The following is a 26,020-nucleotide window of genomic DNA, read 5'->3' on the forward strand; positions in this document are numbered from 1 at the left end:
TAGTTGAAGAAACGCTTTATTATTATATTTGTTCTGAAGTTTATGCTTAACCTGAGCGAATGGAGGAATGATCTTATTATCCCTACAGTTTTTGAGAAAATGTAAATCTGTTGCTCTTCTTGCTATCCTCACTCTCGATTTTTCGAGTAAAAGGATATCACTCCAAGTATCCCCTCCGTACTGGGACAAGATTATGGATTTCAGAGATCAAAATCATCAGTCTACCATCAGACGATTGTCTGTCCTATGTAGATAAAAATGAATTTATAAAGTTGAGCATGGGAATGCCCGCCTTAGCTAGATCATGAAAGCAGTATGAAGATAATGTATTGTATTGTATCTTATTACACGTCTCCTCCCAGCATTGAAGAACTTCAGATCCTCCTAATAAAGCATTTCACCCAATAAACGGCCTCATACTTTAGGGGACAACTGTTATAGACATTTTTGTGCCTTACAGCTCTAAGCATGAAATGTACATAAACCAAGGGATCCTAAGTCCCTAAAAGTGTTGTTCCTGCCCCTAAAGGAACAAGGTCAACAAACTACAGCTTCTCCCAGAATTTCTCCACCATAAACTGCTCAGAAACAGTCAAATCAGGATCATTTCAGCTGCTCCACTACCTAGCTGCGTTGCATAGCACCCCAGTACACTAGCTAGGTGCATTGCAACGCACCTAAATGCACTACCAGGGTGTGCTGAGCGGGGAATGACAAATGGCAGTGTCATTCTGCAAGGTGGACAGACAATGGAAGCTTCCAGAATCTTCCCCAATGACATTGCCTCACTGACTTCGACCAGAGATGAGTAAGAGGCTCTCAGTCTCCAAGTGGAAGCAAGAACTGACAGAGAGAGGCCACAAGTCAAATCATAAGCTGACTCATCCTCTTTGCATACATCTATATATGGATCCCTCATCCCAGAGATCCAGAGGATGGAATTTTGTACTTTGCAGAGAATTGTTGTTGGTTTTGAGATAGAGATCAGTGCATTGGGTGATTCATGCTTTGTTGGAGGTGAAGAGGGGATTCCTTTGCTGGGGGGCTGATGCTGGATCAGGAATCATCGGTTGTAACTCCTCATGGACCTTCTTGTTATATCAATAAAACTATTTGAGTTTCTCCTACATGCTTGCGTATCAATGATGTTTTGTTATATTTGCATGTTTAGCTTAAATCTGATCCCAAGCTATTTATGAATGTAAATCCATGTCTTTGTGTAGTTTTCCTCTTTTGTGATCTTGCAGGAACTTGATGAAGCTGGGCAAGTGAAGGAGCAGGTAGCTGGAAGCTGTCAAAGAGGAGAGAGATTGGATCAAAGGACTAGCGCAAGACATAGGTTAGTCCATCCTATTCCTCTTCATTTACAATTCATAAAGAAGAATACGAAAGTAGTTTTCCTTGTTTGTTGCTAAGGCACTGTCACACCTTAGTGGGATAGGGGCGTTCTGAGTAGACACTTTTCCCAACAAAAAAATGGCGACTCCGCTGGGGATCGTGTCTAGTTAGTTTGTTTGAGTTTCTTCCCAATTTTTCCCCAGTCATTTCTGACCAGTACCTCTTTATTTTTGTCAAGCTTGAGGAGGATAACATATGCTTGTTCTATAATTTGCCCTTCGGGCAAACCCATCGCTATGTTTTAACGAGCCTAGCGATAGTGAAACTCGTTCTCGTCTAAAGACAAGTTTGTCGTTATTAATCTTTTTAACGAGTCTAACGACAAAGATAACTTGGTCCTTTTCATTTTTAGAGAGTCTGAAAAGGTATGTAAAGTTAACTCCGGAATTCCTTTTTCGTCATCTAATCCCTTAAGTCCGAAAAAGTATAAAATAATACAGAAGGGATGAATTTGCAATAGTTTTAATGAGCCGAACAACACAAGCGCTTGATCTTTTTGTGCAATAATCCCACAGGTCCAAAAAGATTAAAATCTAGAGGAGGGATAGCACTTTCGGTCGCTTTAACGAGCTGGAAGGCCAAAACTCGGCAATCTTTTCATATTTTACAAGTCAGATGAAAAGAGCTTAAAGAAGACTCGTCTTTTGAGGAAGGAGTGATAAAATGGGCAGCAGTTGATTCCAGGTAAGGTTTGGAATTTTCCAATCACGGCAGTGTTACAAGGATGGCTAGTGAAATCACTCTTCGCAGCTGTTTATCAAAATGGGTAAACAATCAAATGGAGGTGAATGATCGGCCAATGAAAAGTGGAGGTGACGGTGCAAACACGACCAAGGCTTTAATGGCTGATAATGCTACATTCACGGTGGTTATTTACCGGAGGATATTTCATTTTTTAACGAGCTTAAACGCGGATTGAAACACTTGCTCGGTCTTATGTTTATTTTTTAACGAGCTTGAACTATGTGCTAAAACGGCTCGATGCGGGTTTATTTTTTAACGAGGTTGAACCCTACACTAACACTGCTCGTGATAAGTTTGCATGCCGCCAGCATAATAACGTGAATCAAGGTGCATGCCCCCAAGCTTCATTGCATTCAACTTGGTGGTTGGAATGAAGGTTTACCTTTGAGAAAGGGGATTTGTTTCATTTTTTGATGAGGTTGACACAGTAAAAGAACCATCCTCAAGACTCCTTGTTTCATTTTTTAACGAGGTCGACACGAGATAAGAACCGTCCTCAGAGTCCAAATCCCTTAGATATAGAAGGTTTCATATTCCACTGTGGCCACTTCCGCCAGATTACTCGTTGGCGGTAGGGCAAAAGTACCCATTAAGGTAGGGTCTTTTAGGAGACCTACTCCGATATTTTGGAGCGAATGATTACTTCCATGGATCATTGGAATGCTTCCAGTAACTTAAGAACCATTGGGGAGGAAGTTTTGCTGATCGACGATTGTAATCCCTCCTTGAAAGGGAAATGCAATCTTTCTGAAATAGGTCGACACAACAGCTGCCACGGCATATATCCATGGTCTTCCTAGTAGGATGTTGTAATCAAGATTCCCATCGATTACTTCAAAATCAATTTCTATTGTTTTCCCTCCTACTTCAACTTTCAAGTTACTTAGGATACCATATGGTGTATATATCCTTCCGTCGAATGCTTTTAATGTCGTCGAAGATCGCGACAAGGTTGAAGATCCTAAAGTTTTCCGGCAACTCATCGACATAATGCATGTAGATGGCCCCTCATCAATTATTGTTCGATGAACAGTTTTGCTGAGGGCTTTCACTTGAATAAGGAAATCTAGTTGAGCTGGTAACTGAGGGTCATATCCTTTATGATCAAAGGCCACAAGATTGGAATCCATTGGGTTAATCCCACCTATTGCTGATAATAAAGCTTGCTCTTGGGAGAGGCAATTTTGTGGTACCTCAAGTGTCGACATAGCGGACGGCGATTGGGCCAGGTCCTCTATTATATTATAATTCTGTGCTATTTTTGCACGAGGATTAAATGTCAATTTGTGCACTACTCCCTTTGGCGACTTTATCATTTGTTCAGGAATGATGGGTGGCACAACTTTAGTCAAACTTGTTGTCGAACTACTAGGTTGTTCATTAGCCTTGTTATTCGACACTTGTGGATTCCCGTAATCTTTATTCCTTGCCAAAGCATCATTTTCCTGCTTTGAGATAGACAACATAAGCACTTGGGATCGGGAAGCATTTTGATTAGCAACCAGTTTGGTTCCCGGGCTTGGAAACAGATCAGTCAATACTGCTGAGGTTTTTGAACTCTTAAAGAGTTTCTTAACTTCAGCTATATGTGGACAATCTCTCCTGCAATGATCCTCATCGCATATATGACACCCCACAGGGGGTTTCCTTTTTCTCCCTTTCTTTTTCTTCTTGCCCCCTGGTTGCTTCAGTTGTTTTCCCTTATTGGTCGACACGGAATTTACTTCCGAGGCAAGAAGTTCCTCATTTGCATTTTGACTAGAAATCTTACAGGCCTTTTTAGATGTAGCCTTTGTCGATTTCGTTTCTGTCGCGCCAATCACGCCATCGATGGAATGAGAGTCATTGTTTGATTTAGGAGGAGGAGGAACGGAGAATTCCGGTCTAGGGCCGTCAGGTATTTTATCTTAGAGCGTGCTGGACTGAGTGTAAATCAAGTCCAAATATTTCGCACGAGCGATAACTTGGTCTTCTGTGACGACTCCCCCTTTTGCCACATCTTCCGTGATGGAAGGTAGTAATGACTTGATAAACCATTCAGCTAAAAGCTGATCAGGAACATACGTTTTTACCATTCTACGACGACGTCGCCACTCATGTATATGATCAGATATGTGAATGGTCGTCGTTTGTTTGAAGTTGGTAAGGAGTTCCGTTCCCATTTCATACCTTATCGGTAATTGAAAATGGGTTAAAACGGTTGTGGCTAGGGTACTGAAGTTGTCGAATGAAGCTCTAGGCAATTCGATATACCATTTTTCTGCTGGACCAGTTAACATCCTCTGAAGAAGGAGAAGTGTCGTGGCAGAAAAAGTCGTTTGTGCGGACACAACTGACCTCCCTAGGAGTCTAAACTCTCTAGCGACAAACAAGACAAAATGGAGTGATCTTTCTCTAAATATACCTTTTAAAACATGAAAACTACAAGTGTTTAGGCTTACCTTATTCCAAAACGCGGTTGTTGTAGTCCGTCCTTGCCGATCCGGATGAGCTCCTCCTTCAAGTCAATTCCTGCAACCACAAACAATCAAACAATTACCAAGCACTTGCATTTCATATAATAAAACATATATTCAACATGCAGACCAAGGAACACATGAAATAACTCATTAACACAAGCTATTGAGAAAAATAAACCAGTTTGTATTAATAACGAAACAAAGAAACTCTTACAACCTGGCCTTGGTGTTGTGCAAGTTCCTCCCAGGGTCCATCAAGGGTTTTCCTCTACTTTGACAAAGCTCACCCACTTCCAAGTAGAATCAAGCAAAGACAATCTCTCCTCACAAGGTTCTAAATGGGAGTCCTAATTCCTGCAGCATTTACCCAAAGAAAATGTATAGCTCCAACCTCCCCTCCCTCTGGCTCAATGTCTTTATTTATAGTGCTGTAAAGAGGTTATTCAGGTCCACCATCAATGGGATAATCCCCCTCTTTGGGTGGGATAGCTCCCTTATTGATGGGATAAGTTCCTCCTTAATAGAGATACATGAACCAACTGGAGGCGCATCCAATTCATCAAACCGACCTCTAGAAAGTTCTAGAAGTAACCACAAGTAACTTTTTTAAGATGAAACTCGCGCATTTTGCCTTTTACAGAAGGACGCACCTGTCCCTTAACATACAGAGCGTCCAAGGACGCACCTTTTGTGAACATTGTGAGCGTCCCCGCAGGTAAGGCTAGAGAGAACCTGCGACCCCAGAGATAAACATAGTTTTGACAAGACTTTCTCTCTTCTTTGAGTTTGAGATGGATAGCAGAGGCATAAGACTTGCCTAAGAGGGTAGCATGACTGTTGATTTGAGCCATACTAACTGTAAGTGGTCATGGTGACATTTTTTAGTGTAACAGATTGCCCCCTAAAGTGCGAAGCCTGGAATAGATTTAGGGTTTTGTAATTCTAGGAAGGGTGAAGCGCTTTATCATTTCAAGGATTGTCTTGTGGATGACCTGGTTGGAACCTGCAATTTTCAACACAAAATACATGTATAAGATTATATCATCACTGAGGTAGGCATTCCCATACTCAGATTCAAAACTTTAACTAATGGACTAACTATTCTGATACAGGAATGATCTTGCAGTACATCATTTTTATAGACTTTTGTAGACACAGTATGGACGCAGCCATCTGTTTATGATTAGTCTACATAGATAATGAATACAAAACTCCTCGCAGCCTGGATGGTAGAAACTAGATCCAGGGTCTTCACTTCTACTTCCCGAATTGGTACGATTCTAGCCATGTGATTAAATGATTCGATGTCGAACATGTTAGAAACCACTTGATTACCAGTCGATGATGCAAACTGTTAACAAGCGTGAGAGAAACCACCAGTAATGTCAATGGTTCTCAAAGTACCAAGCACAACCCGTGAAATGTGAATAGATGTTTTGATGTCGAACACTTCACGGAATCCTTTGATCGAAAGTCAATGATGTAAACTGACGTCAAAGGCGAGGAACCTGCCATTGATGCATGCAGACTTCAAGGTGCTGTCGATTCCTAAGTCATCTTTCTAGATAATGTGTCGATGTCGATAGAAAGCGACCCGTTGCAGGCAAGCCCGCAACACGAAATCATTGTTCAAGTTGAAGAAATGTTGCTGTAAGGACTGACTCAGGGATGGTCAAATGGATGACAAGTATTTTGCAGATGAAAGTTTTTGCTTGCAGACCTCTTGAACACATAACGACACGACAGATGGCTTGGTGACGAATAACTCAAAGTTAATCCCCGGAACCCGGTTAAAGACTTTCAAAGTGGTTTGGTCAACTGTGAGGTAAAAGATTTCCCAACCCAGGTGAATGAAAAGTGTCGTGTTCAAGAGTGGTAATAAAGTTTCTTTTGAGACAAAAGGTAACAAACAGGTTCATTCTTCTCTCTTTTCCCCCACCATTTCTGGCAAGTACCTCTTTATTTTTAACAAGCTTGAGGAGGATAACATATGCTTGATTATAAGCTCATCCTTCGGACAAGTCCAACCTAGTTTAAATTCGAACCCTAGGAAGGAGTGGTTCGTTCCTGTTTGTAATTGAACAGGTCCTTTACTGTAAAAGTTTAACGAGCCCAGTATAGGAGAAACTCGGCATTTTTCATTTTTAGAGAGTCTGAAAAAACAAAAGGAGACTCCACGTTGAACTTTTTCGTATATTTGTGTCCCTCAAGCCCGAAAAAGTATAAAATAATACCTGGGGGAACCGCTTGATCTTGCGACCAAGGAGTACTTTCATAATAGTGTCGTTGACCTGAAAAGTAAAAAGCGATCAAGGACACGTCGTTTTATTTCCTTATCGAGTTCGAAACGACAAAAACCCGGCAATCTTTTCCTGATTTTGTGGTCAGAAAAGAGCTAAAAGGGGACCGTCTTTTAATTCCGTTTTAACGAGTGTAAAAGAAACGCTCGGCGATCTTTTCATGTTTTAGGAGTCAGAAAAGGGCTTAAAAGATGACTCTGATATTTTTGTTTGCGAAAAATTACAATTTCCCTCGAAACCCCTTTGTCCTGCACAAAAGCAACACATTACTCATACCTGTTTAAAATAGGCAAAAATACATCGAAAAACATCTTTTCATGGTAAAAAATGAACTAATTCATCCAAAAAACCTATAAAAAGACCTTTTACCATGTCATTTTTACCGTTTCACTGTTGAGGTTGAAAAAGGAGCTTTTGACAAGAAACTTCCCGTGGTCGCTGCGGAAAATCCGACCGTCGGAATCGAACGCCGTCTTATCCAGGTATTTTACACATCCTACTCTGCATTTCTATCCGTTTAGAATCAATTTTTAGGTCTTAGTTTCATTTTTTGGGGGGGTTTTGGTTTTGGAATGCGCCTCTCGGCGGACGCGGGTGCCCTTCGGGTGACCCGCGTCCCCCGACTTTTTCTCATACGGGAAAAAGGTCGGAAGACGCGGCCCGCCTTTAGGCCAGCCGCGTCCGGGCGCCCTGTGCTACAAAGCCGGGGTGCGTCTTCCGAGAAGTGCGCATTTCAAAACCCCAACTCCCTCAAAAAACCACCAAAAATTCCCAAATCAATTTCTAATTGCTATTTTTGATGTGCAGGGTATTAACCATGTTAGATTGGAGAGAAAGAGAGCATGTAGAGGATGATGAAGTTGCAATAAATCATCAACCTTCCCTGGATGCCCTAAGAGCATGCGGATTATACAAATATTGGACCATACCGGGCATGAGGGGCCAGGTAAGATTCTTGGAATGGCTGGTTGAGCGATGGAACGTTCAAGAACAATGCTTTTACATAGGAGGGCACCAGCTCGAGATAGAGCCCTCGGATGTATACTTTCTCACTGGCTTGCCGAACAGAGGTGAGCAACTCAGTCTTGCGGGGACTAGGCCGGGTGGCCAATCCCTTGATAGTCTCCGCGGCGAGTGGTGCACACCTGGGGCTCACCATTCAAAAGGCATAGAGATAAAACACATCACTTTGCCGGAACTCAAAGTCATAGCATTCACGGTTACCAGAATTTGCGGCGCGGCCGCTTTACACATTGCTTCCGGATCCCAAATGCGGATGGCAATTGACTGTTACCAAGGCACCATTTTCAACTGGTGTGAAGCTGTGTCGGCTCATATGAAGAGCCAACTGACCAAGGCAAAGAACGGACAACTAAAGACTTTTGGATATGGGCCTCTAGTCGTGATCTTTGCCTTGGAGAGAGTTCCAATGCTGATCCCTCAGCAACTCACTGTTGATATCTTGGGTCCTCGGGAGCCAAAGCTGATACGATGGGTTGCGGTGATGGCCCGGCATCCTGACGAGGGTGCGACAGTGGTTCGATTCTCAGATAGTTATTTTCACTGGTTAGAGGACCAGGTTTTTTCGATACAGGACTTTCCGTATGCCGGAGTGGATTTTAGAGGTGATCCGGACATGGTTCTTCCACCGGGAGAACAATGGGATGACAGAGGTACTTTTATTTCCACAAGTTCTCTAATTATGTATTTTTTATTTTTCATATATATCGTCTCAAAACTAACAGTAAAATTTTCAAAATGCAGATGTTGGTCCACAGCGTCCAGCCAACCTCCGGCCTTTTGATAGACTACATCCAGCTGCACCGGTACCGGCCCCACAGGACGCGGCTGCGGAAGTACTAGCTGAGTTGGAGCATGATCTAGAGCGTCTCACGGCAGATATACCTGAGACTACTATGGATGACATTCCTACCCGGCTTCAGCGCTTCGTAGTCGCGGTCCCTGGACCGTTTAGGAGATTTTTGCGTAAGGTAGCCCGCGCAGTGGTGTCATACAGAGAGCACCACCAGTGATTGACTAGTAACTTTTGTAGTCACATGTGACATTTTGACTTTTTGTACTATTATTTTGCCGATCATAAGGTGTTTTCAACCTATGATCGAAGACGATGTATATATTTTTTTGACACACTTCTATCTATATATATCACTATTACCGGCTTATCTTGTTTAACATATGTGATGAAATGTTTTTAAATTTACTTGCATGATTATCGTAAATGTCTGTCCAACATTCGAGAAGCAATTGCATCTGCTAATGTATTCAAAGACCTTGGAATATGTTGATATTCAATGTAATCAAATTCACGTTCCAAGAGACGCACTCTCAAAAACAACCTTAATAACACAGAATTCCTAATGGCATAAACTCTATTAAGCTGTAATACAACAAGTTCAGAATCTAACCTCACTGTCAAACGTCGAATTCCAAATGAAATAGATTCGGATAATAATTCAATCACTGCACTGTATTCTGCAATGTTGTTCGTTGTTTGACCGAGGCTTACCCCATGCATAGAAACTAACTCGTCAGAGGGCGAATAGATAACCCAAGCTGCGGAAGAGATGTTCCGTGTACTACGACAAGCACCATCAGCAAATCCAATATATGTTTGGAGAGGCGTCGACATCTGCAATATCAAGAGTAAAACCAAGATAAGCCAGAATAACGACGAAAAACCACACTCTCTAAGCTAAGCACACTGACTAAACTAACACACTTGCTAGCTAGAAAGAAAATCTAACCTATCTAAAAATTTCTCCATTCCCATCATTTAAGCATAATACCTCTTTAGGTAAAGTCCATTTCTGGGTTTACCCAAAGAGTCCCCATCAAAGTCAACTAGCTCATAAGCCCCTTTTGCTAGCTTTCGCTTTACAATGTAGGGCCCATGCCACATGGGAACGAATTTTCCGGCACCTAGCTTATCGTTAGCTTGATCATATAATAGTACTAGGTCTCCTTCCGAAAAACTTCGAGGGGTTACATTTCTATCATACTGAGCTTTCATTCGTTTCGCGTGAGTCTCGATTGCCAATGTAGCGTCACGTCGAGTCTCATCTAATTTAGCCAAGTACAATAAACGTGTCTCCTCTTCGGAAGTAGCTGGAAGTAATTCGACAGCCATTTGAAGTGATGGGATTTCGCATTCAATGGGTAACACAACTTCTAAGCCATAAACTAGCTGGAAAGGAGTGAACCCTGTTGAATTTTTCACTGAGGTTCGGTATGCCCATAGCGCTGAAAATAACATGTTGTGCCAATTCGACCGATGAACACCAATGGTTCGTCGGATCATGGTAACTAGAACTTTGTTGATAGACTCAACCAAACCGTTGGCTTGTGGATAATAAGGAGTAGAGCTATCGTGGCGCAAACCAAGCTGGCTTGTAAGCTCAGTCATCATGACATTTCGAAAATGGCTCCCATGGTCAGTAATGATTGCTTGTGGGACACCAGACCTAGTTATGATATGATTGAATACGAAAACTGCAGCTGTTTTGCCGCTTGCGTCGAATGTAGGCATCGCCTCGGCCCACTTAGTAAAATAATCAACCGCAAGGATGATATACGCATGCCCCCCGGCCGAGTGAGGGTTACAAGTAATAAAGTCGATACCCCATTTGGCGAATGGACCAACGGCAATTATAGGGTGGAGAGGAGCAGGTGGAGCGCGCATCTTGCGATCAAACACTTGACAGTTGTGGCACTTCCTGACTGCAATGATACAATCCTTAAACATAGACGGCCAGAAATAACCAGCGCGCAACACCTTCTGAGCTGTGGCATACCCAGACATATGACCGCCACATGCTCCAGAGTGACAATCATTCAAAACCCTCTCAGCCTCTTCGTGAGTTAAACAACGTCGAAAAACTAAGTCTGCCCCCCGGCGATAAAGTGTATCTCCAATAATTTTGTATAGCTGGGATTGAAACCGAATTTTTCGACGTTCCGCTTTGGAAGCTTCAGGCCGAAAGGTTTGGGTTTGGAGATAAATGATTATATCCCCGTACCACGGATCTATAGTACTGATAAGAAACAAAGATTCGTCCGCAATGGACTCCTCTGCCACAGTCTCTGTGTCAGCACTCGGGAAATCACACATCAATTCCGCAAAAACTAAGGATTTCTTAGACTTGGATTTCTCGAACTCCAAGTCGAACTCTTGCAGGATAACAATCCATTTAGAGTACTTGCCCCCTAGCAGTTGTTTTGTCAAAATATAAATCATAGGGTTGCAATCCGAAATAACTGTAGTTTTGCGGAGAAGAATGTAGTGACGGAAACGCTGGACAGCTTGAACGGCTGCCAGGGCCAATTTCTCCACATGCGAATATTTTAGCTCAGTTGGATTCAAGGTCCTACTAAGATAATATATCACATGCTCCGCTCCGAATTCATCTTCTTGAACTAACACCATTCCAATGGTGGAATGCGAAGCTGCGAGGTATAAGAAGTAGTCTTGGTTGTAGTTGGGAGGATGCAATAACGGTGCATGGGTCAACGCGTGTTTAAGTGCATCAAAAGATTGTTGGGCAATCTCATCCCAAAAGAATTGTGCATTCTGTTTCAACAACCGTGTAAAACCTTTAGTGACCTCGGCGTAGTTTGGGATGAATCGGCGTAAAAAGTTCGCTTTCCCTTGCAAACTTTGGAGTTGGCGCAAACTCGAAGGAGGAGGCAATTTGATGATAGCCTCGACTTTCGAGGGATCGACGCGAATGCCGGCTTTTGAAACAACAAATCCCAGCAATCGACCTGTTTCTATACAGAAAACACACTTGTGGGGATTCAACCGAATTCGATAATGCCTACACCTCATAAAGATTGCTCGTAGGTGGACAAGGTGATCAGCTCGATGTAAAGAATGAGCAGGCAAATCATCGAGATAGGGTTGCACAATGTGCTTGATATCATGAAATGCATAAGACATCGCCCGTTGAAAAGTGGCCCCGGCATTCTTAAGCCCAAAAGGTAACTTGCAATAAGCAAATGTCCCCCATGGACAAATGAATGCCGTTTTTGGTTGGTCGGCAGGTAGAATATTGATTTGATTATAGCCCGAAAAACCATCCATGAAGGAAAACATTTCACTTCCGGCACAATCATCAATAATTTGATCGATATAAGGCGTAGGATAGTTGTCTTTTGGACAAGCTCGATTTATATCCCTATAGTCGATACAGATTCTTATTGTTCCTTGTTTCTTGTTGACCGGAACAATATTCGATACCCAATCCGTTAACGGGATCGGATAAATGAAACCTGCTTTCAACAGCTTTTCGACTTCTGCTTTAATTGCAGCCACTTTTCGAGGGTAAATTTGACGCAACCGTTGCCGGACGGGTTTAGCATCCGGGTAGGTCTTTATTTCATGAATAACAATGGCAGGATCAATTCCCGGCATTTCCTCGTAAGACCAGGCAAACACGTCGCGGAATTCTTGGAATAGGGCCTTGTAAGTTTGGATTTCTTCTTGAGTACATGCGGCACCTATATGAATGTTTTCCTCGATTCCGGGCTTCACTGAAATATCAATGGGAATAGTACGAGAAATATTCCCTAAATTCAACTCTGAATCAGAATGTTTCGTTGGATCCTGAGCGTCTTTGACATATTCAGCGGTATAGATAGATGAAAAATCATTTTCAAATGCATCATCCTTAGGTAAAAACGAAGATCTGTGATGGAGATCTTCCCATGGTAGATCGTCTACACTTAGGATTTCGCGAAGTTGTTCGTCAGATGACACGACTTCGGGAAACGTTATCCGTTCTAAGGGTGAGGTAAAAAGTGACTCTTCACTGACCACATTCATTTGGTCGACTTCGGTTGAATGAAAGTCAGTAAAAGACATGAGAGCTTCATAAGCAATTTCATATGGACTCAAAGGCATAACATCAAGGAGTGGGTCTATCTCAGAGTCAGATGGATCATCATAAATAATGTTTTCTGATGTAATCATATGAATGGTTGCAAATGAAGGATCTGCGTTGAGTGGAGGGAGAGGAAAAGTTCCCAGTAAACCGGAATCCTTAACTAAACCTACACCAACATCCCTATAAGGGATTGTCGTTTTACCAACATGCTGGATACTCTCTGAAGAGGCTGGGTCGGATGAAAAGTATGTCAGCTGATCAATAGTCACGATCTTACCGTTATGTGGAAACTTAATTACTCTAAAGACCGATGAAACGACCGCTGTCATAGCATATGACCAACTTCGACCCAAAAGAAGGTTGTAGTCTAGAGGGGCATCAACCACTTCCACATCCAGACTAACGGTTTTACCTTCAACCCCTATAGGCAATTCTTGTAGAATACCAAACGGACGGAACCCACGGCCATCAAAGGCCTTAAGGATGGTGGGGGATTGGTTCAACGAAGGAGAACCAAGTGATCTCCAACATTGAATCGACATAATACACGTAGAAGCTCCCTCATCAATCACAGTCCGATGAATAGGCCTGTTTTTGACTATCACTGGAATTTGGAAAGCCATTTGATGGGGGAGACGTGGTGTACTATTTTCTAGATCAAAGATCATTAGGTTCGGGTCCTGAACATCGACAGCTCCGATAGCCGACAAAAGCAATTTCCGTTGTGCTGGGCATGATTGCAGCACTTCGAGTGCCGACATTGCTGAAGGTGAAACAGCTAAGTCCTCAACAATGTTGTAATTCTGGGCTGCTCTCGCATGTGGATTGAAAGCAGACCTTCGAAGTACACCCTTGGCGGGCGGCTTAATCACTAAGTCTGGGTTAGGTTTTTCGATCTGTAGTGGATCGGAACCAGGAGCTGAGGTTGATGGGTTAGAGTGAGAAGATTCTGCTTCCTTGCCATCAACAGGAGCCTTACTACCATAATCTTGCGATCGAGTCGCAATCCTCACATGAGACATCATCAAAATGGGTTCTTCACTGGCATTCGAAGAAGAACCTATCATCTTATTCTCCTGCTCTGGAAATGGATTCTTTAACACAGCAGGAGTGGGAGAACCTTTGACTATTTTTACAACCTCGGCCCGATGAGGGCAATCTCTCGTAAAATGATCCTCTTCACAAATAAGACAAGGATATCGAGGTTTGCATTTCTCGTCATTGGTTTCCGACTTTTCAGTTTTCTCCTTTGGAGCCTTGTCTGCTTTAGCCTTCTTCTTTCCTTTCTTCTTTCCACCGTTTTTTGATTTGGCCGTAGATGACTCTACAGCGTGAATGTCGGCGGTGAGTTCAGGAGAAGACTCTCCTGTCGGAGAATGAGGCAAAGTGATAATTGGAGTAGTTGAAGCCTTGGAATACTTCTTCTTGCTCTTCGTAGTCACGATACCAATCATACCATCAGCGGCATGAGATCCCGAAGGAGCAGCAGCGATTTGATTCGACTTTGGAAGATCCGGAATTTTCTCGTGTAACGTACCCGACTGAGTGTAAACTAAGTCAAGGTATTGTGCCTGAGCAATGACTTGCTCCTCAGTAACTACTCCGGCCTTAGCGACATCTTCAGTAATCTTCGGTAATAATGATTTGACAAACCATTCAGCTAAGATTTGGTCCGGGATAAAAACTTTCACTAATCGCCTTCGACGTCTCCACTCATGAATGTGATCAGAAATATACGTGGACGTCGATTGTTTTAGTGAAGTTAATAACTCCGTGCCGTTATCGTATCTGACCGGCAACTGAAAGTGAGTTAAGAACGAGGTAGCTAACTGGCTAAAGTTGTAAAAAGAGGCCCGTGGTAACTCAATGTACCACTTGGCCGCGAGACCAATGAGTGTACGCTGGAAAAGACGTAAGCGGATGGAATCATCTGAGATAGAATTCGAAGCACACCAGAGGTGGTAAGTCATCACATGATTGGACGGATCCTCTCCAGACTTACCTTCGAACTTGGGTATATCACTGGGCAACTTATTTGGCATTGGCGGCCAGAACTGAAGATATTGAATTGGATCGTTCGTTAGGCGCGTCAAGTCTGGTAAATCCAAAGTTGCAATAAACGGTAACTGCCAGTTAGGATCTCTAAAACTCTGGGTCACAATACCAGCCCCAGGAGGAGGATATCCAGGATAACTAGGAACAGGAGTCGCATTTGGGATATTATATCCTCCTGGAAAACCAGGATTAACCGGACCGTACTGGGGTTGTTGAGGTTGTTGATAAGTGTACCCAGGATACGGTTGATACTGGTAAACCGGTTGTTGGACAGCTTGCCCAGGTTGGTACTGTCCCTGGTACGGAGGTTGAACAAATTGAGGTTGAGTAGTCACAACCGTACTTATACCAGGCTGACCTACAGGCATCTGGACTGTGGTTTGAATCGTAGATCCAGACAACGGTAAAGATATCTGAGGTGTGGTAACAGGGATAGTAGAAACTGGAGCCGTCGATACTCCAGAAGTAAGTATGGTAGATGTAGCGATAGTTGCAGCAGCCGTTTGAGATGGAGTACTAGGTGCAATTGACGGCTGAGTAACTACCGAAGCTACAGAAGTTTGAACATTTGGCTGGACAGGTTGCGGTTGCTGGGTTGGACCAGAAACTACGGGTTGTCCAGCTTGAGGAAGCATCTGTACACTTGGCTGCAACACCTGTTGACCCTGTGAGGGATCCCACACTAACATTCCAGGGTACTGACCCGTAACAGGTTGAGGGTACTGAGATCCATAACCAGATTGAGGGTAGGATTGATAATTGTAAGGTGCAGTTCCCATACTTGGAACATATGACTGACCTTGAGGCGGTTGATAACCTTGACTTGAGTATTGACCTTGAGGTTGATAACCTTGAGGTAAATACTGATACTGGGGTTGACCTTGACCTTGAGGTTGGTACCCTTGAGGTTGATAACTTTGGGGTTGACCTTGGGGTACATATTGAGGCTGAGGTTGACCTTGAGGCAAGAATTGCACCATAGGTACATACTGACTTTGAGGTTGCCCCCCAGACACGATTTGTGTACCTTGAGGTTGCCCCCCAGGCGTTAACTGTGGTTGCCCCCCAGGCGGTAATTGGCCACCTTGAGGTTGGGAAACGGGAACTGAACCTGACATCATGTAAATGTCTCCTACACCCAATGGTATATTACCACTGTTTCCAGCAAATAACCCATGATCAATGGGTTGAGGAGATGCCCCCGCAAAGGTACCAGAAAGTGACTGATACCCAGTGGGAACAGAAGGACCGCCGTGTAAAAAAGATTCAGGACTTTGTGTAAACACGGACGACTGACCAGACATATTTACAGGAGTATGAATACCTCCAGGTGGAAAAGGAGTACGAGGTGTGGAAAAACCGACTGAGTTGTCTAAAAAATTGGTTAACGCAAGGTACCAAGAAGTACTTCTAGGAGGACTGTAAAAGATGGATTCACGCTCCCTTAGATCAATAGTAAGTTGACCTTCAAGGTGAGAGACACCTATATCTTCTTCTGGAGCAAGTTCTTCTATAGCAATCAAACCAGAAGGTAGATTTTCGGTGATAATTCTTTCTATTCTCGGTGAATCAGGGACACTAGAAGTTGGAGTAACCGGTTCGGAAATTTCAGGTTCTTCGCCTGTTTCACTGGCAGATGAAAAACTACCAGCAAGCTCGGAAACTGTAACAGTTTCGGGATTGTAACCTGTTTCTAAACTTTGGTAATCTGGATGGACTACCAAGGAAGATTCTCCTTCTTCAGGTGAACCTACTCTACTGTCACTAGGAGGAGTTACAAGGACCTTTAACCCTTCTAAATTACCCGGGTCGTCTCGAGGAGGGGATCCCCTAAGTCTACGGGATCTTCTCAACAATTCGGCCACAGAAACAACTTCAGGAGACTGGCCCCGAAGTCTACGGGACTGTCTCGGTAATTCCGCCACAATTAAAGATTTTTAACTACAACACACGAAAACAAAGTAAAAATTTCAAATCAAACCACCTAAAGTCTTCTAAAGAAGCAAACAAATTTGAAGCACACGCCTAAATAATCTAGAGCGTCAAACCACACACAAACAGTAGTCTTCCGGACCAAAAGCGCTAGTTGGTGATTAGGCCCAACCTCGCAGGATTCAGTACAGAAATGGCGGGTGGAACAGTTACCCCGGCAACCTGCTTAATGAATAGACCGGCACAAGTTCCTCCACTTTAACCGTCTCGAAGTGAAGTGAACCCCCCGGAAAATCCAAGTGAGTATAACCGACGTCTGCTCCAGGTACAGTGGGACCTTCCCTCCACCGTCACCTCGGTAGAACCCTAAAGATTATGGTCACTAAAGTTACCAATCACAACAATTACACCTGGGGGAACAGTCTAAACTCCGACAGCACGCAAGGGCAGAGTAACAAGCTCAATCCCCTTACCGGCTCCTTGACAATAATCCAAGGTTTACCGATAAGTGACCCCTGGCTCCTCGACAATGGTTAATCCGAGGTTTACCGTTTGTAATACGTACTGTCTGGCGTCATTCCCAACGAGGGAGGAATGATCCCCTCACTGGTTCGGACACGAGCTCGTGCTTCTCCTTTAAGAGGAGCTTTCCCAGAGTATAACTGAAACAATTGGATTTAATCTACTCAAGATAAACTATCTGTTTGGTTTTGTAGTCTTGGAGAGTTAAGTACTCACCTACTCCAAGACCCTAGCCTAACCTATGTTGGTGTTTCAGAGCCCTAGAAAAATAAAAATTACTAAATTGATTTTAATTTAAGCGTTACTTTTAAGGTTGTTTCTTAAGTCAAAAGGTGATGGAAGTGAAACCAGTGGTGTGTTGACTCGACTCGAAACCACTATAAAATGCACCTAGGATGATTTACCCACTACTTTACTTTTTCGATGAATTGCTTAACTAAAAAGTTGAGAGAATGCAATCTTTATAAAAGCAACTTCTTAATTGAAGACAATCAAAGAAACAATTCGTTTGTCTTTTCCAAGCATAAAAAACATGACCGCTCTTTACATGCACGAAAAAACTCTTTTTCTCTTTCAAAAACAAAAAGCTACTTGAAACAAGACTTTTAAAGAAGATGTTTTTGTATTTTTCTTTTAATAAAGCAAATAAATCTAATATAACCAAAAATCAATCTTAACAACTATTAAAATCTATGAAAATGCACTCATAAGCAAACTAAAAGGTAAATTTACTCTAAGCAATCTTAATGAGGCCAAAACCAACAATGATTATTCTAAGGTGTTTTACTTGATCACAATCAAATCAAGGACTAGCTTATTGCAGAACCAAAAACTAGTCAAAACAAAACTCTAATCTTTTTGTTCTTTTGTAAAATGGAAATCAACACTTTATAAACAAGTAATTCGAAATTTGACCCAAAACAACTTAAATGGCAAGCTGCTCACACAAGGAGACTTTACGACAGGCCCGACTTCTAAGAAGGCTGACTAACCAGAGAGATCTAAGGCTGGACAACTTTCTACCGTCAAAGTCACTACAAGACCTATTGAAAAATCAAACCCTAGGCCTAAACTTCGTTGAAATCCACTAAAACACTCAAAGCTCACAAAACAAGTTCAGGTGAAAATTCTTGACAGGGTACTAAAGGATCTGGGTAGAAAACACTAAGAAAAATCAAAATCTAAAAGCAATTAAAGCAAAAAATGGAATTTTCCTAAATTTTACAGGAAGACGCAGGCAACCCGTTATAACAGGTGCGGGCCCGCTCTGTGCAAACGGAAACAGCGCGTCCAAAGACGCACTGTGCAGTACTCAGAGGGTGCGTCCTTCTGGAAAAGTTGAGAAAAACCAAATCTAACTAAATCTAAAGCTAAGCCACCCAAATACTAATTCTCACAGTCAAAAACCAGAAAATAAAAGTGATTTTCACAGAGCAAAGTTCACACAAAGGAAAAGACTCTCTCATTAATGGATTCCCCAGTGGAGTCGCCAATTTGTCGTTGCGGAAAAAGTCGTTTGTGCGGACACAACTGACCTCCCTAGGAGTCTAAACTCTCTAGCGACAAACAAGACAAAATGGAGTGATCTTTCTCTAAATATACCTTTTAAAACATGAAAACTACAAGTGTTTAGGCTTACCTTATTCCAAAACGCGGTTGTTGTAGTCCGTCCTTGCCGATCCGGATGAGCTCCTCCTTCAAGTCAATTCCTGCAACCACAAACAATCAAACAATTACCAAGCACTTGCATTTCATATAATAAAACATATATTCAACATGCAGACCAAGGAACACATGAAATAACTCATTAACACAAGCTATTGAGAAAAATAAACCAGTTTGTATTAATAACGAAACAAAGAAACTCTTACAACCTGGCCTTGGTGTTGTGCAAGTTCCTCCCAGGGTCCATCAAGGGTTTTCCTCTACTTTAACAAAGCTCACCCACTTCCAAGTAGAATCAAGCAAAGACAATCTCTCCTCACAAGGTTCTAAATGGGAGTCCTAATTCCTGCAGCATTTACCCAAAGAAAATGTATAGCTCCAACCTCCCCTCCCTCTGGCTCAATGTCTTTATTTATAGTGCTGTAAAGAGGTTATTCAGGTCCACCATCAATGGGATAATCCCCCTCTTTGGGTGGGATAGCTCCCTTATTGATGGGATAAGTTCCTCCTTAATAGAGATACATGAACCAACTGGAGGCGCATCCAATTCATCAAACCGACCTCTAGAAAGTTCTAGAAGTAACCACAAGTAACTTTTTTAAGATGAAACGTGCGCATTTTGCCTTTTACAGAAGGACGCACCTGTCCCTTAACATACAGAGCGTCCAAGGACGCACCTTTTGTGAACATTGTGAGCGTCCCCGCAGGTAAGGCTAGAGAGAACCTGCGACCCCAGAGATAAACATATTTTTGACAAGACTTTCTCTCTTCTTTGAGTTTGAGATGGATAGCAGAGGCATAAGACTTGCCTAAGAGGGTAGCATGACTGTTGATTTGAGCCATACTAACTGTAAGTGGTCATGGTGACATTTTTTAGTGTAACAAGAAGCCTAATCGAATCATCGTTTAGGGTGTTTGATGAACACCACAGATGAAAGGTCATCACATGATTCGACGGATCTTCGCCCGGATTTCCATTAAATTTAGGAATATCTGATGGAAGTTTATGCAGAATCGCTGGCCACCAAGCGACATAAGCAATTGGATCATTCGTCAGCCGGTTTAGATCTGGTAATTCTAGAGTTGCTACAAAGGGCAACTGTTGATTCAGGTTAGGTGAAGCATACCCAGGATAAGATGGAATCGCCTGAGCAGTGGGTGTTTGCATACCAACATAATGTATTTGATGCTGGCAACTTTGACGAGGTTGATGGGCATAACCATTATGATATGGTTGTTGATAACCGCTTTGGGAATGTGGTTGCCCATTATTTACAAAGACTTGTTGCTCAGGTCCTTGATATGATTGCTGGAATGGAGGTTGTTGAGATTGAACCAGCCCTGGTTGTTGGACCATTTGTTGTTGTCCAATACTGGATGATTGACCAAGATGAGGAGTCATAGTACTTGTTTGAGCCTGAGTCGCTCCAGATAAGGAGGCACTAACCTGAGGTTGTGATTGAGTCGTTGAGACAAGAGGCTGTTGTATTGCAACCTGAGAAACTTGGGGTTGACATACAACAGGTAACACTTGTACTTGCGATGCAGTAACCATAGCACGTATAGTGGGAATATTCGACACACGGTGGACTGGTTGCATTGAATATACAACCCTTGGTTGCTGAGGCAGTATTGGTACCCAACCACTGGATGTAATTCCAGTTTGACCTAAACTTTTTTGTAAACTCCAATATGGTTGTTCTCTGGGAGGGAACAATGAAAAGGCATATTGTCCTCCATATGGTGGCAATCCAGTACTTAAAGGGTAGATTGGCCTTTGAAGATGCATTGGATTAATTTGTTCAGTTTCAACATAAGAAATACCAGATGATAATCCGGATGAAGAAATAGGAACTAACCATGTCGTCGAAATAGTCTCTGATTGGACTCCAGCTTGTTGTTGACAATTTGTCGGGACAGATGGTATACCAACGAACATCGTTGGAGTAGCAGTAGGAGGCTCTGCCGCTACTGCGTCAGATGACACAGTCCTGGATGTCGACGATTGTTCAGACATATTTAGTCTATCCAAAATATTTCCTAGCGATTCTACAAGAACTTGTGATGAACGGAGACTAACTTCGAAGATCAACGAGGGAAAGGTGATGATTATTCCGTTTAAAATAAATTTTAGACGCTTTGACGCAACTCGTTTTTTCAGTTTTTAAGAGTCGAGAAAAAACAAAAGATGACTCTAGTCTCCTTCGATTTTTAATGAGCCTGAAGTGACAAGTGCTCAGATGGACCTTTTCCGTTAAGGAGTCTGAAAAGGAACGAAAGAGACTGCTCTAGAGATCTAGGTAGAGGGAGTACCAAACCAATCGCAAAACTGCAGAACACTTTTTACGGTACGACAGTCAATCTTCCCGAATGCTGTGTTCGGTGCATTGCGATCAGTAGGGCGGCCGACACGGCTTCCTATGGATAAAAAGGTTTTAAGCCTATAGGGGTCTCCCAATATATACTCGATGGTACGTGGGAGAAAAAGTCCGTACTGGAACTTATCGTCTCACAGTGGAGGAATCACCCAACCATCAGTGAGGACAACAGTTACCAGGCTTTACGACGCCGGAATACGTCTCTAGCCTAGACCTCTATGTTGTGTGTTAAGTTCCAAAGCGTTGTTAGATTCATTCAATTTATTTTAAGTTGATATTTCTTATGAATTTTTCCTTTTGGGTTCACCACAAGATGCAGATGTAATTCTTAAATGCAATCTAAAGATTATAAGCAAGTTTTTATCTCTTTTCAGCAATGAAAATCCTAGCTACAAGGGGAAAAGAAAGACACAATCTTTTCTCAAAGAGCAAAGAGCACACTGTAAATGCACTTTTCCTAAATCAAGCCATACAAACTATCAATATGAAAATGCACATATGCATGTATTTGTTTTCAGTTTCTTAATATTGATGCCTAAAAAGAAAGTTGATGTACAAATCTGTATTTGCTTTCAAGTGAAAAACACAAACATGCTTCTTTTCGAAATCAAAAAGGTAGAGAAGATTACGACACTCTATGGTTTTGAAATAAACACTCGTTTCGACACTAGAAAGTGACAAATTCAAACAAAAGGTAAAAGTAAAAGTATAATCAACTATCAACAGTAAAAAAACTTTCTCCTAAGATCAAATTCGACACTTACGAAAGATCTAAATCCAAGAACGACAGTATGACTATTTTACTCTTTCAATGGAAAACTGTAAATGATGTAACAAACACACAAAGAACATCTACAGTCTTTTTGTACAAAGGAGGCGGAATTAAGGCAAAGAAAAGGGGTTTTAAAACATACACACACTAATCAGAGGCTGCAAAATCAGAGAAAAAACTGAAAAAATGAAGCAAAGAACCTCAGCTGCACAGGGCTAGGCTGATCAGCGCACCTGTTACACAGAGAAACTGAATTGCAGCGCAGGTAGCCCTCTCGGGAACTGTGTTGAAATGCAGTGTCTCTTCACAGTGCCTGCGCTGGGGCAGAAATGAGACTTCTATCCGAGTTCTGGGTCACGGTTTGCAGTTTAATCTATGGATTTCGGCCGAGTAAAAGCAATCAGTAATGCACAATCAGAGGGTGAATTTAAAGGAGGTCTAAGAGCTATCACAAAGGGTAATTAGATCATTTGTGAATCAGCTGTTCAAATCATAAACAAATCCAATGAATGGATTGAAGTAGCAGGTGTCTACTTTGCATTTGATAATGGCAAATGCAGTTCGATTGCTACTTCTGTGTTTATGAAACAAACAACAAGAGAAACACAAACAAACTAACTAGACACGATCCCCAGCGGAGTCGCCATTTTGTTGTTGGGAAAAGTGTCTACTCAGAACGCCCCTATCCCACTAAGGTGTGACAGTGCCTTAGCAACAAACAAGGAAAACTACTTTCGTATTCTTCTTTATGAACCGTAAATGAAGAGGAATAGGATGAACTAACCTGTGTCATGCCCTAGTCCTTTGACCTAATCTCTCTCCTCTTTGACAGCTTCCAGCTACCTGCTCCTTCACTTTCCCAGCTTCACCAAGTTCCTGCAAGATCACAGAAGAGGAAAACTACACAAAGACATGGATTTACATTCATAAATAGCTTAGGATCAAATTTAAGCTAAACATGCAAATATAACAAAACATCATTCATACACAAGCATGTAGGAGAAACTCAGATAGTTTTATTGATATAACAAGAAGGTCCAGGAGGAGTTACAACCGATGATTCCTGATCCAGCATCAACCCCACAACAAAGGAATCCCCTCTTCACCTCCAACAAAGCATAAATCACCCAATGCACTGATCTCTATCTCAAAACCAACAGCAATTCTTTGCAAAGTACAAAATTCCAGCCTCTGGATCTCTGGGATGAGGAATCCATATATAGATGTATGCAAAGAGGATGAGTCAGCTTATGATTTGACTTGTGGCCTCTCTCTGTTAGTTCTTGCTTCCACTTGGAGACTGAGAGCCTCTTACTCATCTCTTGTCGAACTCAGTGAGGCAAGTGTCATTGGGGAAGATTCTGGAAGCTTCCATTTTCAGTCCACCTCGCGGAATGACACTGCCATTTGTCATTTCCCACTTAGCACACCCTGGTAGTGCATTTAGGTGCATTGCAACGCACCTAGCTAGTGTACTGGGGTGCTATGCAACGCAGCTAGCTAGTGGAGCAGCTGAAATGATCCTGATTTGACCGTTTCTGAGCAGTTTCTGGTGGAGAACTTCTGGGAGAAGCTGTAGTTTGTTGACCTTGTTCCTTTAGGGGAAGGAACAACACTTTTAGGGACTTAGGATCCCTTGGTTTATGGACATTTCATGCTTAGAGCTGTAAGGCACAAAAATGTCTATAACACAATTGTTGTGGTGTTGCTCTAAAGAAGGTGTTTGTCTTTATATCCTCATAATGTGTTATCATTTCCTCGGTGAAAATTGACCACGTAACAAGTTGTTTACAAGAACAAAGCTCTTTATACCATAAAAATTGATCCTGTTTAAATATGAAGATGTAGTACATACCTTTTGTAAAAGTGGTACACCATATAGATCAAAATATTTCTCCATCTGAAGTATCCAATTTACCAGATCCTTGCAATCAAACATCCTCATATCACCTTTTCTTGATTTTAGGAGCTCAATCTTGAAATGACTATAAATCTGTAATTTTGATTCTCTGAATTCTGAATTTCAACCTCCAATAGACCTGTATGTCTTCTTTCAAACACCACTAGTCTGATTGAATTTAGATTCTCCAAGAAAGAGTTATGCACAATCTCCCAAGATGACCTGATTATATACCTTTTCAGAAGAGAAAACTTGTATGAAGTGCCACGTGTCACTGTTTTGACCTTAGGATTAGAAAAATATACACAAGAAACTACAGTTCGTCCTCTTTCTGTAGCTTCTTACGAAATTTCAATCTAATGCTCAAAACAAAAGTTATGACTATTTTCCCGAGGTCACTAGTTTGGAATGTAATTGAGGAGTCTGCAAACAAACCAACTACCTCAAATCATATCTCCACAAATATAGCACGAAAATCTTTGAAAGTTAGACCCAAGGTTCAAAGCGATTTCTTCTCAAATGGGTTTTTTTTGTAGCATCTGAAATGTCGCAAAAAACAAAGTTATAGTGCAAATGCAACGATGACCTGTTTGGAGTAGCAAAACCCTACAATTCAAAGTTGTGATACCAAATGTTATGAAACCAACTCACAAAATGATAGAAAAGATAGATCAACGCTTTTTGGAGGAGAGGGGCATGTTAGGCCCCTATTCTACTAGTGTAACCTTTTACTATTATTAGCAACCCCCTTATTATATTATTGTACCCATGTAGTCCCCATATTGTTATTATTGTGCCCCATAGAAGCCCACTATTGTTATTATTATGCCCTTACATTATTATGGTTATGTCGGCTTTGACTATATTATCACCCATTAGACTCCTAAATATAGAAAGGAGGTCTTGTCATTTGTATCATCCAAAAATTGTTCATTTGTGTAATGTAAAGAAGGTTGCCCCCTCGAAGAGGCTGAATTCTAAGGCGTTGATCTATCTTTTCTATCTTTTTGTGAGTTGGTTTCATAACAAAATTCTACATGGTATCAGAGCATAGGTGATCAAGGAAAGAATATCATACTGAGAGGAGATTTCAAAGCTTTGAGTTTTGGCCTGAGCTTTTCCAAATAAGATCTGAAAATTTCTATACAATTTTTTTAGCAAAAAATAGCAAATTTGGATTCCTTGTGGAAAAATACCCAAAAAATAAATAAATAAATAAAATCAGCTGAATCGGAGTTCGGATGAGGGAGATATCGCTGATTTAAAATCAGCTCTTTTTCTAGAAAATTTTGTGACGACGGGAAAGTGGAAATAGATTGGTGTGCTAGCCAAGAACCTGTATGCACTTGAGGTACAAGATGCATCCAAAGCCTTAAGGAGCAAGGTAAAGGTTCTATACTTGGTTGTTGAGAGGGAAAGTAAATTACCTCTCAACATGCAGAGCCAGAAGAAGTCTCAGACAATTGTGGAGGAGCCACGATTGGTGCAGCAACTTTAGGAGGTTGTGGAGCAGCTACAATAGGGGAAGCTGAGAGGAGATTGAGTAGAGACATCTACTGATGCAGAGACCTCCACTAGGGGGAAACTTTGAGCCAGGTGGGCTAAGGGATCACATGCAGCCATACCTCCAAGTAGAAGGTGGGGCGATGTGGAATGATCGTCCCGAGGAGGAGGGGTAGGATCCTTGAGGTACCCAACCTCTTGGATTAGACCTTGCTACGGGAGCTGCGATGTGGAGTAATAGGAACTAACTGATTGGGTAGAGACAGATGTGGCTTGAGCGGCAGAGAGAGTTACAGTGCGGGGAATTCCAGGACAACATGGAGCATGCAGTTTGCAACAATGCGAGAGTCACAAGTGTGTTGCACAATGCCGGGTAGCATAAAGAAGAGTGCAATGGTGCAAGATGCATGGAGATTTTGCAGTAGAACAGAGGTCAGAGAGGGAGCACTTGTCAGCAATAGGTAGAGCTTCAACACGAGAGTATGTTTC

This window comes from Pinus tabuliformis, chromosome Q (assembly GCF_031772625.1).
Source record: "Pinus tabuliformis cultivar Carrire ecotype Pingquan chromosome Q, CPIR1, whole genome shotgun sequence".
Classification (NCBI taxonomy): domain Eukaryota; kingdom Viridiplantae; phylum Streptophyta; class Pinopsida; order Pinales; family Pinaceae; genus Pinus; species Pinus tabuliformis.